Source organism: Macaca fascicularis, chromosome 11 (assembly GCF_037993035.2).
Source record: "Macaca fascicularis isolate 582-1 chromosome 11, T2T-MFA8v1.1".
Lineage (NCBI taxonomy): Eukaryota > Metazoa > Chordata > Mammalia > Primates > Cercopithecidae > Macaca > Macaca fascicularis.
This window is the reverse complement of record NC_088385.1, coordinates 128,147,964-128,169,950: the sequence shown is the minus strand read 5'-3', so window position 1 is coordinate 128,169,950 and position 21,987 is coordinate 128,147,964. Positions and strand designations below refer to the sequence as shown.

The 21,987-nt window shown below is 46.9% G+C and overlaps 2 non-coding genes and 1 pseudogene across 2 annotated transcripts; 2 read left to right on the top strand and 1 right to left on the bottom strand.

Annotated features, from left to right (window-relative positions):
- Positions 1–698: 698 nt before the first annotated feature.
- LOC107126557 (ret finger protein-like 3) lies at positions 699–19,671 on the bottom strand (annotated as a pseudogene).
- On the top strand, positions 8,292–8,396 carry LOC123567814 (small nucleolar RNA U13). Its single transcript, XR_006690915.1, has one exon. It is a non-coding gene; the product is annotated as a small nucleolar RNA U13 (small nucleolar RNA).
- A 2,026-nt stretch (positions 19,672–21,697) lies between the features above and the next one.
- LOC123567816 (small nucleolar RNA U13) lies at positions 21,698–21,799 on the top strand. Its single transcript, XR_006690917.2, has one exon. It is a non-coding gene; the product is annotated as a small nucleolar RNA U13 (small nucleolar RNA).
- The last annotated feature ends 188 nt before the right edge of the window (positions 21,800–21,987 follow it).

Sequence of the window (21,987 nt, the reverse complement as noted above, 5' to 3'; positions counted from 1 at the left end):
GTGAGGAACTGCTTTGGGATTACAGCAGGATTGCTTGGCCTCCCCCATGCATCTCTGCAGTGACCAGGGCTGTGTCAGCGTGGCTGGCGGGGATAGGGGGAGCATGGTACTGAGGACTCCATATGGGAAAAGGGAAGAGGAAGAGTTAGCCAATCAGGGTCAGGTTATTATCAGGAGAGCACTTGAGACAAAACAGTCCATCCCCCTGTGGGGGATTCTCGTTAATGTAGATGAACACACATCCAAGAAAATGTCACCTACACTGATACATGGTGGTGACAACGCCTCTTCGGTTCTGGATAGGATGTAGGCATTTCTCCAGTTCGCTGTTAAAATACACGCACACACACGTTTTTACTAGGAATAAAATCTGTTGCACTCCTATTATTTAGTAAACCACATAATCCATTAGGTGATCTCCAAATGTTTAACTCGTAACTTCCATAATACATTAATTTGAACTTACAGAAATAAAAAGGAAAGCATTTGGAAATGGATCCCAGAAATAGGACATTTATATAGGAAACGTCATAAAACATAAGATTCAATGAGATGGTGACAATAACACTCGGCTCAATTTATAATCTAATCAAATTACATTAATTGTAATCATGAAATGTCCCGTATTTTTCTCCTATGACTTCGTATAGTGCAGACAAGCAGAAACTTCGTACACCACTAAGTAATTTTCTGACCCTGTTGCTTTGCAGCGAGTGTTTTACTTGGCCTCAGGATGGCCTGAAGCATCGTGGTGGCTGGGTTCATCCCAAGGCAGATAGGACACCCTGATCACTGTTAGGTGTAACTGAAGGAGCCAAAAAAGGGCTCAGGGGCTCCTCAGCAGAGACTCTCCTGAAAGTATAGATGTGGGATCCACCCTGAGCATCAAAAAAAGGAAACATTCTGCATGCCTATAGCCAGACAACTCCCCACTTGCTGTAATGTGCGGTCTACAAAGAGAAAGTTGGGGGCACCATGCTGGCAGAGAGGCAGCCTCCAGCCCTCAAATGCACAGTCCAGAATCCACGCTGTGTGGTCAGTTGGATCTTCCCTTTTCAGTGGATGGATTCTCTGCAGACTCTCAGGTCCCATTCTGTGCCTGTTCCCATGTCCACCTCCCAGTAGTGGTGGCCACAGGTGAAGCAAGGGGAGCCCAGGACACACACGGACAAACGGAATCTCTCAGCAAGGTCTTGCTGATTCGGTCTGATGCGCCCAGATCGGATGCTCCTGAGTCGTCAGAAATGAGGGGGAAGTTGTTGACCGTGTGGGCATCCCATCCAAGGTCACATCGGCTGTGAAAAAAAAAAAAAAAAACAACAGGTCACCTGCTCAGCAAACGGACAGAAGCCAAGCCCATGTCTCCCATTTACTTCAAAGTCCCAAATATCTCTTGACTTTAGTTTCTTTAATTCTGCTGCTTATCCTGAACTCAAAACTTTTTATGAGGCAACTTCCCTGACTAGTTCAAATTCTCACAGGTATGCTTGGTGGAAATACCTGATACTTTTTTTTTTTTTTTTTTTTTTTTGGAGACAGTTTCACTCTGTGACCCAGGCTGGAGTGCAGTGGCATGATCTCGGCTCACTGCAACCTCTGCCTCCCGGGTTCAAGCAATTATCCCACCTCAGCCTCCTAAGTAACTGGGATTACAGGCATGCGCCACAGATCTGGCTAATTTTTGCGTTTTTAGTAGAGAACGAGTTTCACCATGTCGGCCAGGATGGTCTCGAACTCCCAACCTCAGGTGACCCACTGGCTTCAGCCTCACAACGTGCTGGGATTACAGGCGTGAGCCGCCATGCCTCGCTGGTGATACCTCTTATTCACAGTGGAAATTTTTGTTTTACTGTCATGTGTTTGCTTCATTGGACTTTTCTTCATTTAGAGTGGAGGGTCTGTGAAGGCAGACATCATGACCCTCTTTCTAGCACCTTGATGCATGAACAAATGATAATTAAGACAATGCAAGTGATCAATATTAAATGAAATATTTCTCTTTCCACATTTTATTGCTCCAATTTAAATAGTCCCTAGAGCATAATTTCAGGCTTTTATTTTCCGTGTTTGTAAACTAATTATGCACAGTTCTGACGGCAGATGGGCTATCTCTGCAGCTGATGGTCTGATGACAGAGGTACCAGTCCTGGGCATTAAGAGGATCCAAGGCCAAGGGGAGGAAGGGGGCCTAGATGGAAGAATGGTTTCCAGCCTACATGGGAGGTGAGGCCTTAAGCAAAACAATGGTAAATTTAAAAGCCAAGAGAAAGGTATTTGAAAGTTGTTAGCCATCAGTGACTGTAGGGAAAAGGGGCAGCAAATACAAAGGTGTATAATTTAAGGTATTGGGTATGTGGTTGACAGGTGAAGCCACCAATGTTCATGGAGGAAGAAAGGAAGGGAAGCAGTATAATCTGGCCTAGAGAAAATTGTCAGGCCGTGTGTGGGGGCTCATGCCTCTAATTCCAGCACTTTGGGAGGCCAAGGCAGACGGGTCACTTGAGGTCACGAGTTCAAGACCAACCTGGCCAACATGGTGAAACTGTATCTCTACTAAAAATACAAAAATTAGCTGGGTGTGGTGTGGGCGCCTGTAGTCTCAGCTACCTGGGAGGCTGAGGCAGGAGAATTACTTGAATCCAGGAGGCAGAGGCTGCAGTGAGCTGAGATCATGCTTCTGCCCTCCAGCCTAGGCGGAGAGCAAGACTCCATCTCAAAAACCAAAAAAACTCCACCAGGTGCGGTGGCTTACGCCTGTAATCCCAGCACTTTTTGAGGGTGAGGCAGGTGGATCACCTGAGGTCAGGAGTTCCAGACCAGCCTAGTCAACCTGGTGAAACCCTGTGTCTACTAAAAAATACAAAAATTAGCTGGGCATGGCAGTGGATGCCTGTAATTCCAGCTACTCAGGAGGCTGAGGCAGGAGAATCACTTGAACCTAGGAGGCAGAGGTTACAGTGAGCGTGAGTCATGCCACTGCACTCCTGCCTGGGTGACAGAGCAAGACTCCATCTCAAAAAAAAAAAAAAAAAGAAAAGAAAATTGTCCAGAACATTGTGAAAAAAAATCTACAGAACATGTTATCCTTTAAGTGAAAAAAAAGTGAATATGATCACCAATGTGAATTTTATAGATTACAGTAAGACATCAGGGGATTGATTGTTGTTTAGTGGTAAGTTAGTGAAATAAATGAGTTGAGTGGAAATGGACAAGGAAGGAGGAAGGGGGCTCCAAACAAGATGTGGGCAGACTGAATCTGCCCTCCATATTTCAGTAGAGAGATGGTGAGGTGTTGGTAGGTGGATGAGTGGAGATCATGAGTGTCGGGGAAGATACCGTGCAGGAGCCAGCAATGTCGGGACATCATAGTAGCCCACTACCATTTATAGGTGTAACTCTTTGCCCAGGCTGACCGCGATCTCTTCATTTAAATGTCCCTTCCCTCCAGAGTTATGCAGTCTGATAGTATTTTGTGGAGCCAGGGCCACTGTTGAAGCCCATGGGGCACAGATGAGGAGACCAGAGTCTGCAACTCACCTCACACAGGAACAAACACCGCAGGTGCTTGATTCCAAACTCTTCCCAACCCTGGGGTGAGGTTGCTTGGTGCAATAGGTGCCAACATTCACTGTGTGTTAGAATTATCAGGGCAATCTTAATGTCAGAGTCCTGGGAACCTCAGCTAGAAAGAAATTCAAATTCAGTTGCTCTATGTTTTTGCTACTCAACAAAGTTCCCAATGAAAGGATACCGATCCTGAGATCTCCCATTTCAGAATTTGCGTTCTAACAAGATCCCCAGGTAATTGGAGCACAGTAAGTTTTGAGAAATTCCTTGTCTGGGCCATGACCTGGACATCGGTAATTTTTCTTGGGGATCACCAGGTGATTCTATAAATTAACAGGGCTGAGACTAACTGATGCTGGAGGAACATGTCAATTTTAGGTGCCAGACAGCAGCTAATCACCATAAGGAATGGGAAGCCAATTACACAAGTGATTTTTTTGGCCTGGTCGTGGGAAGGGGACAGGGTACGCAGATTTCCTTACCGTGGTATTTCCTCATCCTTGGATTTATCTGTAGAAATCATCTTCAGTTTGGGCTCCAGTTCCTTCATGTGAGAAAACAACCTCCTCAGTTGCTGGTTGGACATGGTTTTGTTCTGAGATACCGTGGAACAGCAATAGCAAAATAGCTCCTGCCCATGGGGCTCCATCTGTAGTGAATTGATACACTTGAGGCAGACGGTGCATCCACACTCCAGGGACACTGGTTTTTCTAGGTAGGCTGCGCAGACGGGACAGCTGCTTGCTGCTTGTAAGAGTCCAGCCATAGCCACTGCCAGAGGGAAAGTGAACAAGGGAATGAATTTCCATGAGTTGAAAGCCTGTTCATTGCGACAAATGACAACCTTTCCATGCCTAGAGGTATTCTGTTCCAGCTATCATCCATCAAACAAAACCATGAGTACAAATGCTCAAGCACTTGCCCGTGTCTTCAGAAATTTGAAGTTCTATTGGGAAAGAGAGTCACAAGTCATCACTATGCTCGGAGCTGAGGCAGAGGAAGGGTCCGTTCTGGTAACCCAGCAGCTGTGCCAGCAGATGCACCTGAGCCCATGACACAGGAGCAGCCATGTGAAATGCACTGAGCTGGGGTCATTTCACCACCGCCTGGGGGAGCCCAAGCAAGACATTAACATATGAATTAGGAGCCAGGCAGAGTAGCTCACATGTGTAATCCCAGCACTTTGGGAGGCTGAGGTAGGAGGATCCCTTGAGCCCAGGGGTTCGAGATCAGCTTGGACAACATAGGAAGACCCCATCTCTACAAAAACTGCAAAAATTAGTGAGCAGAGATCACACCATGTCACTTCAACCTGGGCAACAGAGTAAGACCCTGTCTCACCAAAAACAAAAACAAACAAAAAATTACATCTTTCCTGCATCCTTGGAACTGAATAACAAAGTGGCTGCCACCATTCTTAGAGTGAGGGGATCCAGGGTGATTTTTCAACACAGAGGCAGCCCTCAGACAACCTTTGTTGAATTCATGAATTACTAATTTCTTTCATTTTCCTAGGTCATAACCCCCATTTCTAAACATCTGAGAAGGAAAAACAAAACACAGAGGCGTGGACTTACCTCTTCTGCTGGAAGCTCCTCTGTCTTCCAGCTGCTTCCGCCAAGAGCTTTAGACTCAGGCACTGTGCTTTTGGCCACTGAGATCTGCCTGCCGCCTTACTCTATATAACATTCCCAAGTACCTAGAACTCTTCAGTGGGATTTCTGCCCAGCCAGTGAGGCTCCAGGCACTGTGCTCTTGTTCACTGGGATATGCTGCCTCTTTCTATTGCCTCATATAAAGGCAGGTATTTGCCCACACATCAGTCTGCTGGGTTTTCAGTGCAACCCAAACTGCAAGGTCTTGCTGGAGCCCAACTCAGGTTCAGGTGACTTGTTCTGCAAAGGGTGAAAAAGAGGATCAGAAGTTTGAACTGTGAATAAATTAGTAAGAATTTCTCTATGGAATTCTGCCAGCGACATGTCACCAGTTGTCTTTCTTGAAACACATTTTGGGAGGAGGTTGCCTCCAGGATCTGAGAGTAGCAACTGAGGAATCAGCACAATCTATTGCTGGCTCCACACAGTGGGTCAGAAAAATCCACAACTGGCCACACAACCGAGTTCATCCAGAACAGCAATCAATGGAAGGTACTGTGGAAAAGTAGTGGAGTTCATTCAGTCATCATGATTCTGGTTGGATCAGTTTCCCATTTTTAAGACAAAACCGTTCTATTTACTGTCTCTCTAGTTTTCTTTCTTAGAATATTATGAACTAAGAGTCATAAGCTGAAAAAGCAGAAGGCAGCTTTTTCAGACTGATTTATCTCACTGAGCAATATACATTGACTGCCGGTACCTGGCTTTGAGATCACCTTCATGGACCCCAATTCCCTTTCGCAGCCTTGCAAGACCTCATGTTGGTTCTGGTGGGAGCTGCTTCCCATCTGCTGAGGCCCTTCAGATGTACCCCAGTGGTGGCAGCAAGGCCTCCACCAAGGACACCACAAGCCTCCTGAACTGAAGTCTTGCAGCTCCAGCCCAACTTGAAATTTCCCAGTAACCATTCAGCCACTACCCAGCCAGTACTGGGAGTCTTTGATGGACAGCAGCATGCACCCCCACCTCTGGCTGCTCTTTCCGGTGTGGAGATCTGGTAACTCAGCTCTAGCTCCAGCTTCAACCTCCACTCTAGGGCCTAACTGCCAGGGCAGCCCAACACAGTCAGCTTTGGAGGTTAGTCATCTGCAAATTCTGTCTTGGACACCGCCCCCCAGCACCCAGATGGTCTTTACCATACCTCCTTTATCACCCTGGTTCCCCCACTGCCTCTGGCTCTGCATCTGCTGCCTGTGCTCCTAGCACTGGGAACAGTGTTCAGCCCCACACTGAGCAGCCCTGCTCCACATTGGGCAGCACAAGCCCAGCTTTTTGAGGCTGGCAGTTTCAGTAGCACCCATGGGCTCTGGGAGCAGAGAAGCGACCCCAGATCTGAGTTCCAACTTTGTGTCACTCAACAGCACAGCAGGAAGGAGAGGGGCCTGAGCACCACACACCCCATGGGGGAAGTTTCGACCTGAACAGGTGGGGCTCCCCTAGCTGGAGGACCCCTTGGTGACCTAGGGACCCAGTGCTGGAAACAATTGCCTCTTTGGAGGCACTGTTGTCTCTCCTTTGAGTCACATCCCTGGAGAATCACCCAAGCAGAAACCTCTAACTTGGGGGCCCAGGGCTGCCCCTAGCTTCAAGTCCGGGCCAGGATCTGACCCTAGCAACCTTGCTTCTCTCTGGGTGTGGAGAAGAGAAACCTCAATTCTGTGGCCTCCCAGTACCCTGTCGAGGGTTCTGCTGGTCACAGAACTCCAGGGCCATCCACCAGCTCATCCTCCTCAGGATCAGGATCCACTCGCTTGGGGTCCAAGAGGGGAATGCAAGACTCAGAAGAAACCTTCCTGGAGCCAGCATCCATCTGCCTCAGACCTTGCTGAACTGAACAGAGGAGGACAGACGCAGGAATAAAAACAAAGACAAAAAGAGTACGTTTGGAAGAAGGGTTCAGGAGGCTCTTTGCTTCTAGTGAACAAGGGCTGTGAGCTTCTAGAGCCCTTTGTGTTTATTGAGTAAAGGAGATAGGGAGAAGGGGGTGGTTGTCAATCAGCTGCTTGATTTAGTGCAGGCCTGCATGACTGCTTTCTTTGAACAGCAGGCTCCAGATGTCCCAGTAGATAACCTCAAGGAGCACGGTGCCAGGGAGTGATTGCCCTCAGCATACCTTCTGGAGGCAGATGCCAGTGTGAGTTTGCCCACATCCTGCATTCATGATAAAGAGCTTGCTGTTTAATCATATAGCCTCCAGTGGAATGCTGAGTTGGTCACGACCCTCAGGTCTTTGGCTCCCAACATCCATCATCCTCCCAGGAGGTACCTTGTGTGAGTGCTATTTAAAAAATTTTTTCCTCTGTAATCCCAGCACTTTGGGAGGCCGAGACGGGCGGATCACGAGATCAGGAGATCGAGACCATCCTGGCTAACGTGGTGAAACCCTGTCTCTACTAAAAAATACAAAAAACTAGCCGGGCGAGGTGGCGGGCGCTTGTAGTCCCAGCTACTCGGGAGGCTGAGGCTGGAGAATGGCGTAAACCTGGGAGGTGGAGCTTGCAGTGAGCCGAGATCCGGCCACTGCACTCCAGCCTGGGTGACAGAGCGAGACTCCGTCTCAAAAAAAAAAAAAAAAAAAAAAAAAAAAAATTTTCTTTTTATTTGTACAAATTTATGGGATACATGTGCACTTTTGTTACAGGCATAGATTGTGCAGTGATCAAGTAGGGGCTTCTAGGGTATCCATCACCAGAGTAATGAACGTTGAATTTATTAAGCAATTCCCCATCATCCTTTGCCTTCCACCCCCTCACCCTTCGCTTCGTTATCTATCATCCCACTCTATCCATGTGAAATTGCTCAGTGAGCTCACAAAGACAGAGATAATTAACTACGTAGACTTAGTGGCATGCAGAGAAAAAGTAATGTACATAGTTGATAAAAGAATGATTTCTAGAGTTTGACAATGTTACCTACTGAGGGACACTGAATTTTTAAAATTTGATTTGTAGAATGTGATTTTTATGGCTGTCTCAAGCAATTGTTACAGCAGCACCTAGAAGCATCTGATGACTCTGAACTAGCAGAAGTGCATGGGTATGCCATTTCACATCAAGAATGGAAGTTTAGATCCTTCTGTAGTTCATAAGCATGATGACTGGATTTTTCACCAGCATGTGTGAAGTATGCTTTCCCAAAACCTTGTTACAACATCAGCGCATTACCAATTTAACAACAAAAAATAGAACGTTTTCTTCTCACATGTTGACTTTGTGTGTTTACACTGTCAACTACATATGATGGGGCAGGTCCTTTTCCCCGTAACTTGTTTTTACAAACACAATATGGTAGTGTGGAGGGAGCGATTCTGTTTTTGAAACAAAACAGGTGCTCATAAATCACACCCTTGTACATGAAAACTACACGTCTGGATGGGAGTGGTGGGTGGGGCTGTTGTTCACTTGAAAATTCCATGATTACCTGTCCCCACGGCCATGCGCTGATTAGCTTTTCCCTTCCATTTCAGCTGTCACCCTGTGAGTGGAAGAGTTCATGTTAGCAGTTGGGAATTTGAGAGACTTCTACATAGAGTTCTCTGAGATGGGAAATCTGAAATGCTGTGGACACACAAGTTCCTGTAAGAGGAGAGGAACTTTCCCCCACCCCTGCAGGGCCTAGGGAGGCATGAGAAGTTTATAGAAACTGAGTCTTGGTGAGGAAGGATGTGAGCAGGAAGGTGCTTGCTCTGTGCAGGTGCAGTCACTACCCCATCTTAGGCAGGCCTGAGTTCACCTTGATCACATTGCTGTCGGAATTAAGATTCGTGAGAAAGTGAGGGTCACTATCTTCATTGAGTCATCCACTGAAGCACCTGCCCAGATGCCACATCCTCAGCTAATTCCTGTTCATGTTCATCCAGGCTTGGTCAGTGGAAGGGAAGTTTATTCCTGGCACAGCCATCATGCAGCAGTTGGTTTAAATGTTGAGTCGTAAGCCAGCTTGGGAGCCAAGCTGACCACTGGGAACTTGGAGTAGTCAACTGGCCAGGAAGGCTCACCATGAGGCTGCTGACAGTGCGAAGATGCTGGGGGAGGAGGGCACACCATTGAACTTGACTTTTGCAGAGGCTTGGTTTGGAAGAAACTGTCATATTTTGGGTCAGGGAGGGATGAAAACCTGGAGGAAGGAAGTTGTGTTAAGATTTGAGGTTCTCTGGAATCAACCACATCTTCCAAAATGTTATAGGTGTGAACCACGTGCACGCAGCCCAGATATGTTCCGTGAGAGGGAAAGGATCATCCTATGTAAAGAACGAAGTGAGTCTCTGTTTCACTTCCCTAAAGCCATGCAAGTTCCTTGTCTGCATTCAGCCACTACCAAGAGTCCGGCTTGTTCTTTGGAACATTTAATGAGTGGATACTAGTGCACTTAGAAGGAACTAGTCTATTTAAGACTTTACCTGAATTCAATCATGTTTAGCCTTAAAACATAACAGAGACCATATTAACTTTTGAACCTCTGAAAACCAGGCACTGAGGCATAGAGAGGTCTATACAACATGGCCAGGTACGTAGAGCTCCTCAGTGGGATTTGCACCCAGCCGGTGAGGTTCCAGGCGCTGTGCTGTTGCTCACTGGGATACGTAGTCTCTATTGCCTCATATAAAGGCAGGTATTTTCCCAGACATCAGTCTGCTGGGTTTTCAGCGCAACCCAAACTGCAAGCTCTTCCTAGAGCCCAACTCAGATTCAGGTGGTTTCCTGTGGAGTTGCTTCAACAGGGGCTCCAAAGTTTGAACTCTAACTAAATTACTAAGAATTTCTCTATGGAATTCTGGCAGCAAGATATCAATAGTTGTCTCTCCTGTAATACATTTGGAAGCAATGTTCCATCCAAGATCAGAGAGTAGTACCTGAAACGTCAGCACAGTCTATTCTATTGCTGGACCAACGCAGTGGGTCAGAAAAGTCCACAACTGGCCACACAACCGAGTTCATCCAGATAAGCAATCAATGGAAAGTACTGTGGAAAGTCAGTGGAGTTCATTCAGTTATCATGATTCTGGTTGGATCAGTGTCCCATTTTTAAAAGAAAACTGTCCTATTTACTGTCTCTCTAGTTTTCTTTCTCAGAATATTATGCACTAAGAGTCGTGGAGAAGGCAGCTTTTTCAGACTGACTTATCTCACTGAGCAATATACATTGACTGCCAGCCCCTGACTTTGAGGTCACCCCCATGGACACCGCTTCCCCTTCCCACCCTTTCCTTGCAAGGCCTTATGTTGGCCCTCGTGTGAGCTGCTTCCTGTTACATGCATCTGTATAAGAGACCACCTGAGCAGACTTAGTGTGAGCAACAAGGTTGTTTATTCACTTGGGTGCAAGTGGGCTGAGTCTGGGTCAGCAAAGGGTGGTGAGATTATCATTGGTTCTTACAGGTTTGGGATAGGTGGTGGAGTCAGGAGCAATTTTTTTTGTGTGGGCAGGGGATGGATGTACATTCTCAAAGGTGGAGAGGATGTTACAAAGTACATTCACAAGGGCGAGGAGGGTGTATTGTCTCAAGAGCAGGGAGGTATGTTACAAAGTACATTTGCAAAGATGGGAAATATCGCAAAGTACATTATCACAAGGGTGTGGGAGTGTCACGATGGCTTGACCATGGTGCGGCTAGCTCAGAAGACCTTGCATTCCTGTCTTTTTATGTTAATCATGAAGAAATAAAATGAAAAAGTCATGAAAACTTGGGGTGAAAATTTTGGGGGCCGAATGGAGGGGTGATGGGCAACATGTCTCAGGGCTGATATGAGCGGGATTAAGGGTGGCATGGGAACCTAAAGTGGGAGAGATTAGACTGAAGTAAGATTTTGGGGTAAGGGGTGATATTGTGGGGTTGTTAAAAGCAGCATTTCTCATATAGAGTGATTAGTGATAGCCTAGAGGTGGTTTTGTAGGAATTGAGAGATTAATGGGAAGACACAAGGCCTGAATAAGAGAAGGAGAAAGATAGGTATTAGAGGACTAACGATTGGAAGAAGCCAGGATACCAAGTTAGAGTGGCCAGGTGGGTCCACAATAATTAGTTGCTCAATTAGCAAGTTTTGAGCTCTGTCTTTGAGTTTTTTTGATGTTAGTATGTACCAGGCCAGATTGATTTCAGTGAAAACAACACTCTTCATTAAGAAATATACAGAGTTCTCCTTTTTCAGCACTGAGTAAATCAAGGCCTCGGTGGTTCTGGAAGACAACTGTAGCTAAAGAGTCAACCTGGGCTTGGAGGACAGATACAGTTTGTGATGTATCTGTAATGCTAGCAGAGAAGTCATTAGAGAGGCTGCAGAATATTGTGACAGAGGTTGAGGTGCCTGCTATTCCAAGTACAATAGTGGAGGCAGAAAGTCCTACACCCACAAGTAAAGGGATTAGTGGGATGACTCTTTTTACCGTGTTGGTGTCATGAGGGAGACAGGCAGTTGTTCATTCCGATCTGCAAGCTGGATTTTGGGGTAAGGAAGACTAGAGTACATGTGCCTGTTCTGTTGGCAGGTAGGTGGTGGAGCCACATAAAAAGAAGAGACCTTGTGTCAGGCAGAACTGGAAATGTAAAGTGAAAAGGTGAGAGGGTGTACTGAAAGAGGAGTCCTGCACCCCAAATCCTAGAGATCCAGCAAGGGCAGCAGCCATTAGAAGTTGTAATGGGGATTGATGATGCAACTGCGTACAGGTAGAGGTTTGGTTCTCACGGTGTATGAGAAAGCGCATGGTGTCTATGTAACCTTTCACAGCTCTTCATGGGGCTGGGTATAAGCAAGCAAGAGGAGGGGCCAGGAGGAGAGTCAGACGAGCAGGGGAAGGGTAGCCAAGGATGGAGATGCAGGGTAGGTGTCTTCCTAAACAATAGTGACTGCTAATGTTTTTTTAGTTTGTCAATAATGATAGTGAGAAAGCGCATGGTGTCTGTAACCTTTCACAGCTCTTCATGGGGCTGGGTATAAGTAAGCAAGAGGAGGGACCAGGAGGAGAGTCAGACGAGCAGGGGAAGGGTAGCCAAGGATGGAGATGCAGGGTAGGTGTCTTCCTAAACAATAGTGACTGCTAATGTTTTTTAGTTTGTCAATAATGATAGTGAGAAAGCGCATGGTGTCTATGTAACCTTTCACAGCTCTTCATGGGGCTGGGTATAAGCAAGCAAGAGGAGGGCCAGGAGGAGAGTCAGACGAGCAGGGGGAGGGTAGCCAAGGATGGAATGAGATGCAGGGTAGGTGTCTTCCTAAACAATAGTGACTGCTAATGTTTTTTAGTTTGTCAATAATGATAGTGGGCTTATCAGTAATGCGAAGTTGGAATGTTTCCGTCTGAGTTGGTAATGTGTGTGGCTGAGTTCTGGAGATGAAGCGTAAAGGAACGTTTTGACGGTGGAAGGGATTCCTGTAGGCTGTTGTTGGGAGATGCATAAAGGAACAGCAACACGGATAGTTTGTGTGATTAAGGGTCCAAATATGGAGTGGGGAGTGGAATTGACATAAGCAGAAAGGTGCCGTTAAGTAGATGCGGAGAAGTGTGGCAGCTTGTTAGTGCAAAGTGTCTGTGGAGTTCTCACCAACTCTCTCTTGGAGGGGATAAAAGATCTTCGGTGGCAAGGTACACTCCAATTCTTCTATCCTGATGAAGTCCTTTTTTTTTTTTTCTACTCACTTTTATACTTGCCACCATTCTCCAGTCATTCTCTACCTCTCCCTACTTACCTCCAGCATCCTATCAATCTCACCCACTCTCTCCTTACTGCCTCCAATCCTTCTCTAGCAAAGAATTGTCTAGAAAGTAAAGAAGTTTTTCAGGCGGGTAAAGATGAGGACTATTAAAGGATATTCGGAGACAGGGAGACAGGAGAGGTAGCCCAGTCGGCCTGTAAAGCAGGGACGGCTGTGGAAGAGCAGGAAGAAAGGGAAACGCATAGCCAACAATTCTTTGCTAGAGAAGGATTGGAGGCAGTGAGGAGAGAGTGGGTGAGATTGATAGGATGCTGGAGGTAAGTAGGGAGAGGTAGCGAGTGACTGGAGAATGGTGGCAAGTATAAAAGTGAGTAGAAAAAAAAAAAGGACTTCATCAGGATTGAAGAATTGGAGTGTACCTTGCCACTGAAGATCTTTTATCCCCTCCAAGAGAGAGTTAAGGGTGGAGGTTTGAGATAAAACCAGGAGATATCAGTTATGATGGTTTGGAGGAAAAGTGTAAACCTCCAATGTAAACAAGGGCAGGGCATTTACTAGTTGAGAATGGTGAAGAGGAGTATGACTAGACAGAAGATAGTACGGATGACAAGTTTTTGAGGCACAGTCCAAGTAGTGGGGGTGACTACATAAAGCCCTGTTGCAAAAAGTAGGGTAAGGACGAATAGACCTAATAGAATAAAGGGATGTATTAGGCTCATAAGGATTATTATTGTTGTTCAGAAATGCAAGTGAGTTTAAGGGAAGTGTAGGGGAGGGTACTTGCAACTTCCAGGAGGAAGATGAGAGATCAGACTGGCTGTCTGACAGACACAGGTTTATTCTGGAATGGTGAACCCAATGGGGAGGATCCTGCAGGTGGATGGCAGTTGGGGTACTATAGATGACTAAGTAGGGTCTGGTCCATCGAGGTTGTAGAGTTTGAGGGGTCAAGACTCTTAACAAGAACTGATAGTCTAGCTAGAGTGTCTTCATGTGGCTGGGAATCTGGAGTAGGCAAGAGAAGATTAGCAGCCTGGCGAATTTCCTGTCTAGCGTGCTGGAGGACTGGAGGATAGTTGCTTAGAGGGCTGGTGTCTGGCACGAGGTTGGGGCCCGACAAGAAGGTATGTCCATATAAAAGTTCAAATCAACTATACCCTGTAGCTTCTCGAGGACAGGCTCTAATTCCAAGGAGGGCAGATGGTAAAGATACTATCCAGTCTTTTTTAAGTTGGAGGCTGAGCTTGGCGATTTGTGTTTTTAAAAGACCATTAGTTCTTTCTACCTTTCTCAGAGACTAAGGACGGTAGGGGGCATGAAGTTTCCACTGGATGCCGAGGGCCTGGGAGACTGCTTGAGTGATCTAATGAAGGCTGGTCCATTATCAAACTGTGTAGAGGTGGGAAGGCTAAACCGAGGAATTATATCTAACAGAAGGGAAGAATGAGAAGGCAGTGGCCTCCTCAGACCCTCTGGGAGAGACCTCTACCCATCCAGTGAATGTACCCAGACCAAAAGGTATCTTAGTTTTTTGATGTGGGGCATATGAGTAAAGTCACTCTGCCAGTCTTGGGTGGGGGCAAATCCTCAAGCTTGACGTGTAGGAAAGGGAGGGTGCCTGAGATATCCCTGAGGGGTGGTAGAGTAGCAGATGGAGCACTGAGAAGTAATTTCCTTGAGGATGGATTTCCATGATGGAAAAGAAATGAGAGGTTCTAAGAGATGGGCCATTGGCTTGTAACCCACATGAAAGAGGTTATGAAAGGACCTTAAGATAGAATGAGCCTGTGAGGCAGGAAGGAGGAATTTTCCTTGATCCAAGAACCATTTGCCTTGAGTAGGAAGGGATTGATAGGTAATAGTTTCAGTGGGAGAATAGGTGGGAGTGATAGACACGAAGGAAAAAAACTGACTGTGAGGGACAGATGTGGGAATACTAGCTGCTGCTTTTGCTGCATTATCAGCATAAGTGTTGCTTTGAGCAGTGGGATCTGGGTGACCTCTGATGCCCCTTGCAGTGAATGACTCTGGCTTCCTTGGGCAATAGAGCAGCCTTAAGGAGGATTTTTATTAAAGAAGTGTTGATGATGGGGAGGACCCTTGTGTAGCGAGAAAACCTCTTTCTGCTCATATAACAGCATGGTGATGTAGGATGTGGAAGACATACTTGGAATTAGTGTAGATATTGACACGTAGTCCCTTTGCAAGTGTGAGAGCCCAGGTTAAAGCAATGAGTTCAGCTTGTTGAGAGTCATGAAAGGTGGTGGAAGAGGGCAGGGAAGTAGCTTCAATGACAAGATGTGGAAGACACTACAGCATAGCCTACCCTTGCTGGTGGCTGACGACTGGGCCTTGAAGAACTACCATCAATAAACCAAGTGTGGTCTGGATTAGGTGCCGAGACCAGCTTGGTTGTGGAGAACCTAACCCAGAGGCACTAGAGGAATTAAGACAAAGACACATAAATAGAATGCAGAGTGGGAATCAGGAGGGCTGATAGCCTTCAGAGCTGAGAGCCATGAACAGAATTTGACCCACATATTTGTTGACAGCAAGCCAGTGATAAGGATTATTTCTGTAGATTATAGGTTAGCTAAAAGCATTCCTTATGGGAAACAAAGGGACATGCTCTGGTTTGTTATCTGCAGCAGGAGCATGTTCTTAAGGCACACACTGCTCATGCTATTGTTCGTGGTTTAGTAACGCCTTAAGCGGTTTTCCAACCTGGGTGTGCCAGGTGTTCCTTGCCCTCATTCCGGTAAACCAACAGCCTCCAGCGTGGGCGTCATGGCCATCACGAGCATGTCACAGTGATGCAGAGATTTTGTTTATGGCCAGTTTCTCATGGCCTGTTTATGGCCAGATTTGGGGGGCTTGTTCCCAGCGATTAGGAACAGGAAAGAGGGAAATATGGGGAAATGGGGAGGATGCCATATAGATTAGAGAGATACAGTTATGAGGTTCAGGTTTGGTGCTAGGTGTAAGGTGAGAGACCAGGTTGAAGTCTGTGCCAGGAGCAATGGTAATTGTGAGAGTTTCAACCAATAGTGAGTATAGTTGGAGGAGTCAGTGGGGGCAGAAAATATATGTGCCAAGTATAAAGAAGCAAATAGATTTTGAAAGTTATGAGAGCTGTAGAGGGTAAGTGGGGCATGGTTTGTGATCTCGAGGGCCTCTAGAAGTATCGAAGTGGTGGCTGCCACCACACGTAGACATGAGGGCCAGCCTAGAACTGTGAGGTTAAGTTGTTTGGGTAGGAAGGCTACAGGTTGTGGGTCTGGTTCCTGTGTAAGAACTCTTGACTGCATAACTTTGTATTTCAGCCTATGTAAGAAGACAGATTGGGACAAGTTAGGCAGTGCTAATGTGGGAGCTGTTTCTAGGGCTGTCTTTAAGGAACAAAAAGAAGAAAGGACTTAAGGTCTATGGGATCAGTCAGGTTTCCCTTTGTGAGTTTATATAGTGGTTTAGTTAGGACCGCAAAACCTGCTATCCAAAGGCGAAAGTATCCAACCACACCAAGGAAGGAAAGGAGTTGTTGCTTTGTAGAAGGGGTTGGGATTTCAGAGATTAGCTGGACACGATTTAGCAGGGAGAGCATGTGTGTTTTGCTGAAGGACTATGCCGAGACAGGTAACGGATGGGGAAGAAATTTGGGCTTTAGAGGGGGATACGTGATACCCCTTTGAGAATATATGTTGAAGGAGCAGGAGGGTGTCCTGTTGGGAAGATTCATAAGAGGGGCGGCAGAGGAGAAGGTCGTCCATATATTGAATAAAGTGAGAAACAGATGGATGGAAAGAAAGTAGATCATGAGAAAGCTTGACTGAAGTAACGGGGGCTGTCTCTGAAGCCTTGAGGCAGTACAGTCCAGGTGAGTTGCTGAGATTGGTGGGTGTCAGGGTCAGTCCATGTGAAAGTCCCTTGATGAGGGGTGCAAAGGAATAGTGAAGAAAGCATCTTTGAGGTCGAGGACAGAATAATGAGTTGTGGAGGGGGAGGTATTGAGGATAGGAGAGTATATGGTTTGGCACCACAGGATGGATAGGTAAGACAATTTGGTTAATAAGGCAAAGATCCTGAACCAACCTGTAAGATTTGTCTGGTTCTGGACAGGTAGGGTAGGGGAGTTGTGAGGAGAATTTGTAGGCTTTAAAAGGCCATATTGTAACAGGTGAGTGATAACAAGCTTTAGTCCTCTTAAAGCCTGTTATGGGATGGGGTACTGATGCTGAGCAGGGTAAGGGTGATGAGGTTTTAATGGGATGGTAACGGGGTGCCTGATTGGTTGCCAAGGAGGGAGTAGAGGTATCCCACACTTGTGGATTAAGGTAGGGAGACATGAGAGGAGGATTCAAAGGAGGCCTTGAATCGGGCAAAAAGGCAGCAATGAGATGTGGCTGTAGTCCAGGAATAGTCAAGGAAGCAGAAAATTTAGTTGAAATGTCTTGGCCTGATAAGGGAATTGGGCAGTTGGGGATAACTAATAAAGAGTGAATAAAAGAATGTTGTCCAAGTTGGCACCAGAGTTGGGAAGTTTTAAGAGGTTTAGAAGCCTTGCCGTCAATACCCACAACAGTTACAGGGCAAGGGAAATAGGCCCTTGAAAAGAAGGTAACGTGGAGTGGGTAGCCCCCGAATTGATTAAACAGGGGAAGGATTTACCCTCCACTGTGAGAGTTACCCAGAGCTCAGCATCCATGATGGTCCAGGGGGCTTTCGAGGCGATTGAGCAGCATCAGTCTTCAGCCACTAAGCCAACGAGATCTGGGAAGTAGTCAGCCAAAGAACATTGGATGTGAGCTCCAGGAGCTTTAGGAGTGGCGACGATGTGAGTTGGACAGTCTGACCTCCAGTGGAGGCCCGCACAAACAAGGCATGGCCTAGGAGGAATCCTGGGCTGCGGGCATTCTGAGGCCCAGTGGCCAGGCTTTTGACATTTGAAGCAAGGTCCAGGAGGAGGTTTTGAAGGAGCCCCTGGGAGCTGTGGCTTGGATGTTCTGTTTTCTATGCTGGAGATGTGGTTGTGGGTTGTCTTACAGTGGAGGCAAGTAGCTGTAACTAAGAGATACATTGCCACTTGGCAGCTTCTTTTCTGTTACTGAACACCTTGAAGGTGAGGTTGATTAAATCCTGTTGTGGGGTTTGAGGGCCAGAATCCAACTTTTGGAGTTTTTTTCTAATGTAAGGAGAGGATTGGGTGATAAAATGAATATTAAGGATAAGGTGGCCTTCTGGTCTCTCTAGGTCTAGGACTGTAAAGCGTCTAAGGGTAGCTGCTAAGTGGGCCATGAAGTGGGCTAGGTTTTTATCTTTACCTTGGGTTGTTTCTTTTAGCTTGTCATAATTAACAACTTTGTATGCTGCGTTTTTGAGCCCCTCGACTAGACAGGAGACCATGTAATCTCGCCTAGCTATACCTGGGGAGTCCATCTGGTATTGCCAATGGGGATCCTCTTGGGGAACTGCCCTGGTGTCCTCTTGGAGGCCTGGCTCATGAAGCTGGCGGCTGTCTGCATAGGGCTGGGCTAGAAAATAAACTCTTTCTCTTTCTCGTTCATCTGGGGAGATGGTAGAGGTCAGGATGACATTTAAGTCACGCCAGGTTAAATTGTAGGACTGAGATATTGGAATTCCCATATGTATTTAGTGGGAGGTCGGATGAGAAAGAGCCTAAAAGCTGGCTGATCTGGGAAAGGTCTGATAGAGAAAAAGGCACATGTACCCTGACTGTGCCTTCAGCTCCAGCCACCTCTCTAAGAGGACATTTTTGGGCAGGTACGGGAGAGCTAGTCATGGAATGAAGCTGTGAGCCAGACCTGGTGTGAGGAGGGAGGTAATAGAAGGGTTATAGGGTGAGGGGAGCAGAGGCTGCAGAAGAATTGGGGCCCGATTCAGCCTGGCAAAGGGTGGCCGGGGATGAGGAGAAGAGGTCAGAGGGGTCAGTGGAAAGGAGGATTCGGAGGACTCTGAGCTTGGGGTGGAGACCGAAGGAGCGGACGGGAGAGAAAGAAGGAAAATCTGGAATGAGTCGCATTGGGAGCAGAGACTAGGGAGGGAGCAAAGTGTAAAACATGCCTGGATGTAAGGCACCTGAGACCATTTGCCTAATTTTTGACAAAAATTATCTAGGTCTTGTAGGATAGACAAATCAAAAGTGCCACTCTCTGGCCACTTGGAACTACTGTCAAGTTTGTATTGGGGCCAGGCGGTATTACAGAAGAAAATAGGACGTTTAGATTTTAGGTCAGGTGTTAGTCAAAGGGGTTTTAGGTTTTTAAGAACACAGGCTAAGGGGGAAGAGGGAGGAATGGATGGGGTTAGGTTGCCCATAGTGAAGAAGGTAAGTTTAAAGAGGAAGGTAGAGACACAGAGAAACAGAGGTGAACAGCTACCAGGCTTCCAGTAGGCATCCCTAATTTTGTCTTGGGCTGTAAAGTGGGTGAGCAGCCAAAACAGGAGTCCCCGCAATTGACCTGCCACCAATGGAATGTGGATGAATGATCAAGGCAGGCATCCCCACGGTGATCAGACACCAAGGGAAGACCATCTTTCCAAGTCCGTGACTGACATCGGAGTTTTTGAATGCATGGATAAAATGTATCTCCTTTTTGTCTCTACCAGAAAGGGAAACTGAAATTGAAAGGATAGAGATTGAAGGGAGTCAACAGAGGCTAGGTAGACAGCGAAAAAAACCCTTACCCAAGTGCGAAGAACCACTTACCGATTTGAAATTGGTGAGATGGTCTTCGGGCTGGCTGGTCCGGTGACCTGAGGTCGTAGGTGGATCTCCTCATGGAGGGAGCGTGAGGACAGGGGACTGGTCTCCCGAAGGAGTTCTGTCCTGGGTCTTCAGCACCAAATGTTACATGCATCCTTGTAAGAGACCACCTGAGCAGGTTTAGTGTGAGCAACAGGGCTGTTTATTCACTTGGATGCAAGTGAGCTGAGTCCAAAAAAAGAGTCAGCAAAGGGTGGTGAGATTATCATTGGTTCTTACAGGTTTGGGATAGGTGGTGGAGTCAGGAGCAATTTTTTGTGTGCAGGGGATGGATGTACATTCTCAAGGGCAGGGAGGATGTTATAAAGTACATTCACAAAGCTGGGGAGGGTGTATTGTCACAGGGCGGGGAGGAATGTTACAGAGCACATTCACAAGGAAGGGGAATATCACAAAGTACATTATCACAAGGGCGGGGGAATGTCACGATGGCTTGACCATGGTGCGGCCAGCTTAGGGGACCTTAAACTTCCCATCTGCCCAGGCCCTTCAGACATACCCCAGTGGCAGCAAGGCCTCCACCAGGGACACCACGAGCCTCCAGCACTGAGGTCTTGCAGCTGCGCCCCAACTATTAAACTTCCCAGTAACCCTTCAGCCACCACTCAGCCCGTCCTGGGAGTCCTTGATGGACAGCAGCATGCAGCCCCCACCTCTGACTGCTGTTTCCAGTTTGGAGATCTGGTAGCCCAGCTCCAGCTCTAGCCCTAACCTCTGCTCCAGGGCCCACCTGCCAGGGCAGCCCAAAACACACTCAGCTTTGGAGGTTCATCATCTACAAATTCCATCTTGGTCACCCCCACTAGCAAGCACCCAGATGTTCTTTGTTGTCCCTCCTTCATCACCCTGGTTCCCCCACTGCCTCTGGCTCTGTAGCTGCTTCTTACGCCCCCAGCATTGGGAACAGTGTTCGGCCCCACACTGAGCAGCCCTGCTCCACGTTGGGCAGCACAAGCCCAGTTCCTTGAGGTTGGCAGTTTTAGCGGCACTCATGGGCTCTGGGAGCAGACTGGTGACCCCAGATCTGAGTTCCAACTTTGTGTCAGTCAGCAGCTTAGCCGGAAGGAGAGAGGTCTGAGCACCACACACCCTATGGGGGAAGCTTCCGCCTGAACAGGTGGGGCTCCTCTAGACGGAGGACCCCATGGTGACCCAGGGACTGGGAACAATTGTCTCTTTGGAGGCACTGTTGTCCCTCCTTTGAGTCACATCCCTGGAGAGTCACCCAAGCAGAGACCTCTAATTCTAACTTGGGGGCCCAGGGCCACCAAAAGCAAGGCAAACCCTAGGCACAAGTCCAGGCCAGGCTCTAATGCTAGCAACCTGCTTCTCTGGGCACAGAGAGGAAACCTCAACTCTGCGGCCTCCCGGGACCCTGTCGAGGGTTCTACTGGTCACAGAACTCCAGGGTTGTCCACCAGCTCTTCCTCCTCCAGACTGGGATCCACTCGCTTTGGGTCCAAGAGGGGAATGCAGGACTCAGAGGAAATATTCCTGGAGCCAGGGTCCATCATCCTCCCAGGATAAAACTGGTGTTGAGTGCCATTTTTTAATTTCTTTTTATTTGTACAAATTTATGGGATATGTGTGCAATTTTGTTACAATCATAGATCGTGCAGTGGTCAAGTTGAGGCACTTGGGGTATCCATCACCAGAGAAATGAACATTGAATTTATTAAGCAATTTCCCATCATCCCTTCCCTCCACACCCCTCACCCTTCAGAGTCTCCATTATCTATCATCCCACCCTCTGCATCCATGTGAAATTGCTCAATGAACTCACAGAGACTGAGACATAACTTAGTACATAGACTTAGTAGCATGCAGACAAAGGTAATGTACATGGGTGATAAGAGAACCATTTCTATAGTTTCACAATGTTTCTTAGTGAGGAACACTGAATTTCTTAAATTACATTTCTACTATGTGTTTTTTATTCGATCTTAAGAAATTGTTAAAGTAGCACACCTACAAATGTCTGGTGACTCAGTAACAGCAGAGATACAGAAGCATGGCTTTTCTAATGAAGAATGCAATGGCAGATCCTTCTGTAATTCACCAGCATGATGATTGAATTTTCACGGACACATGTGAGATGTGCCGCCTCCAAATTTTTTTTACAACAGCACGTTACCCATGTCACAATAACAAATAGAAGGAACTTTTTATTTTCAAATGTTCGCTTTGTGTGTGTCCACACTGTCAACTATATAGGACAGGGCAGGTCCCTTTTCTCCTGTAACTTGTTTTCATAAATAGAAAATAATAGTGTGGAGGGAATGATCCTGTTTTGAAACAAAACAGGTGCTAGAAACCACACCCTTGTACCTGT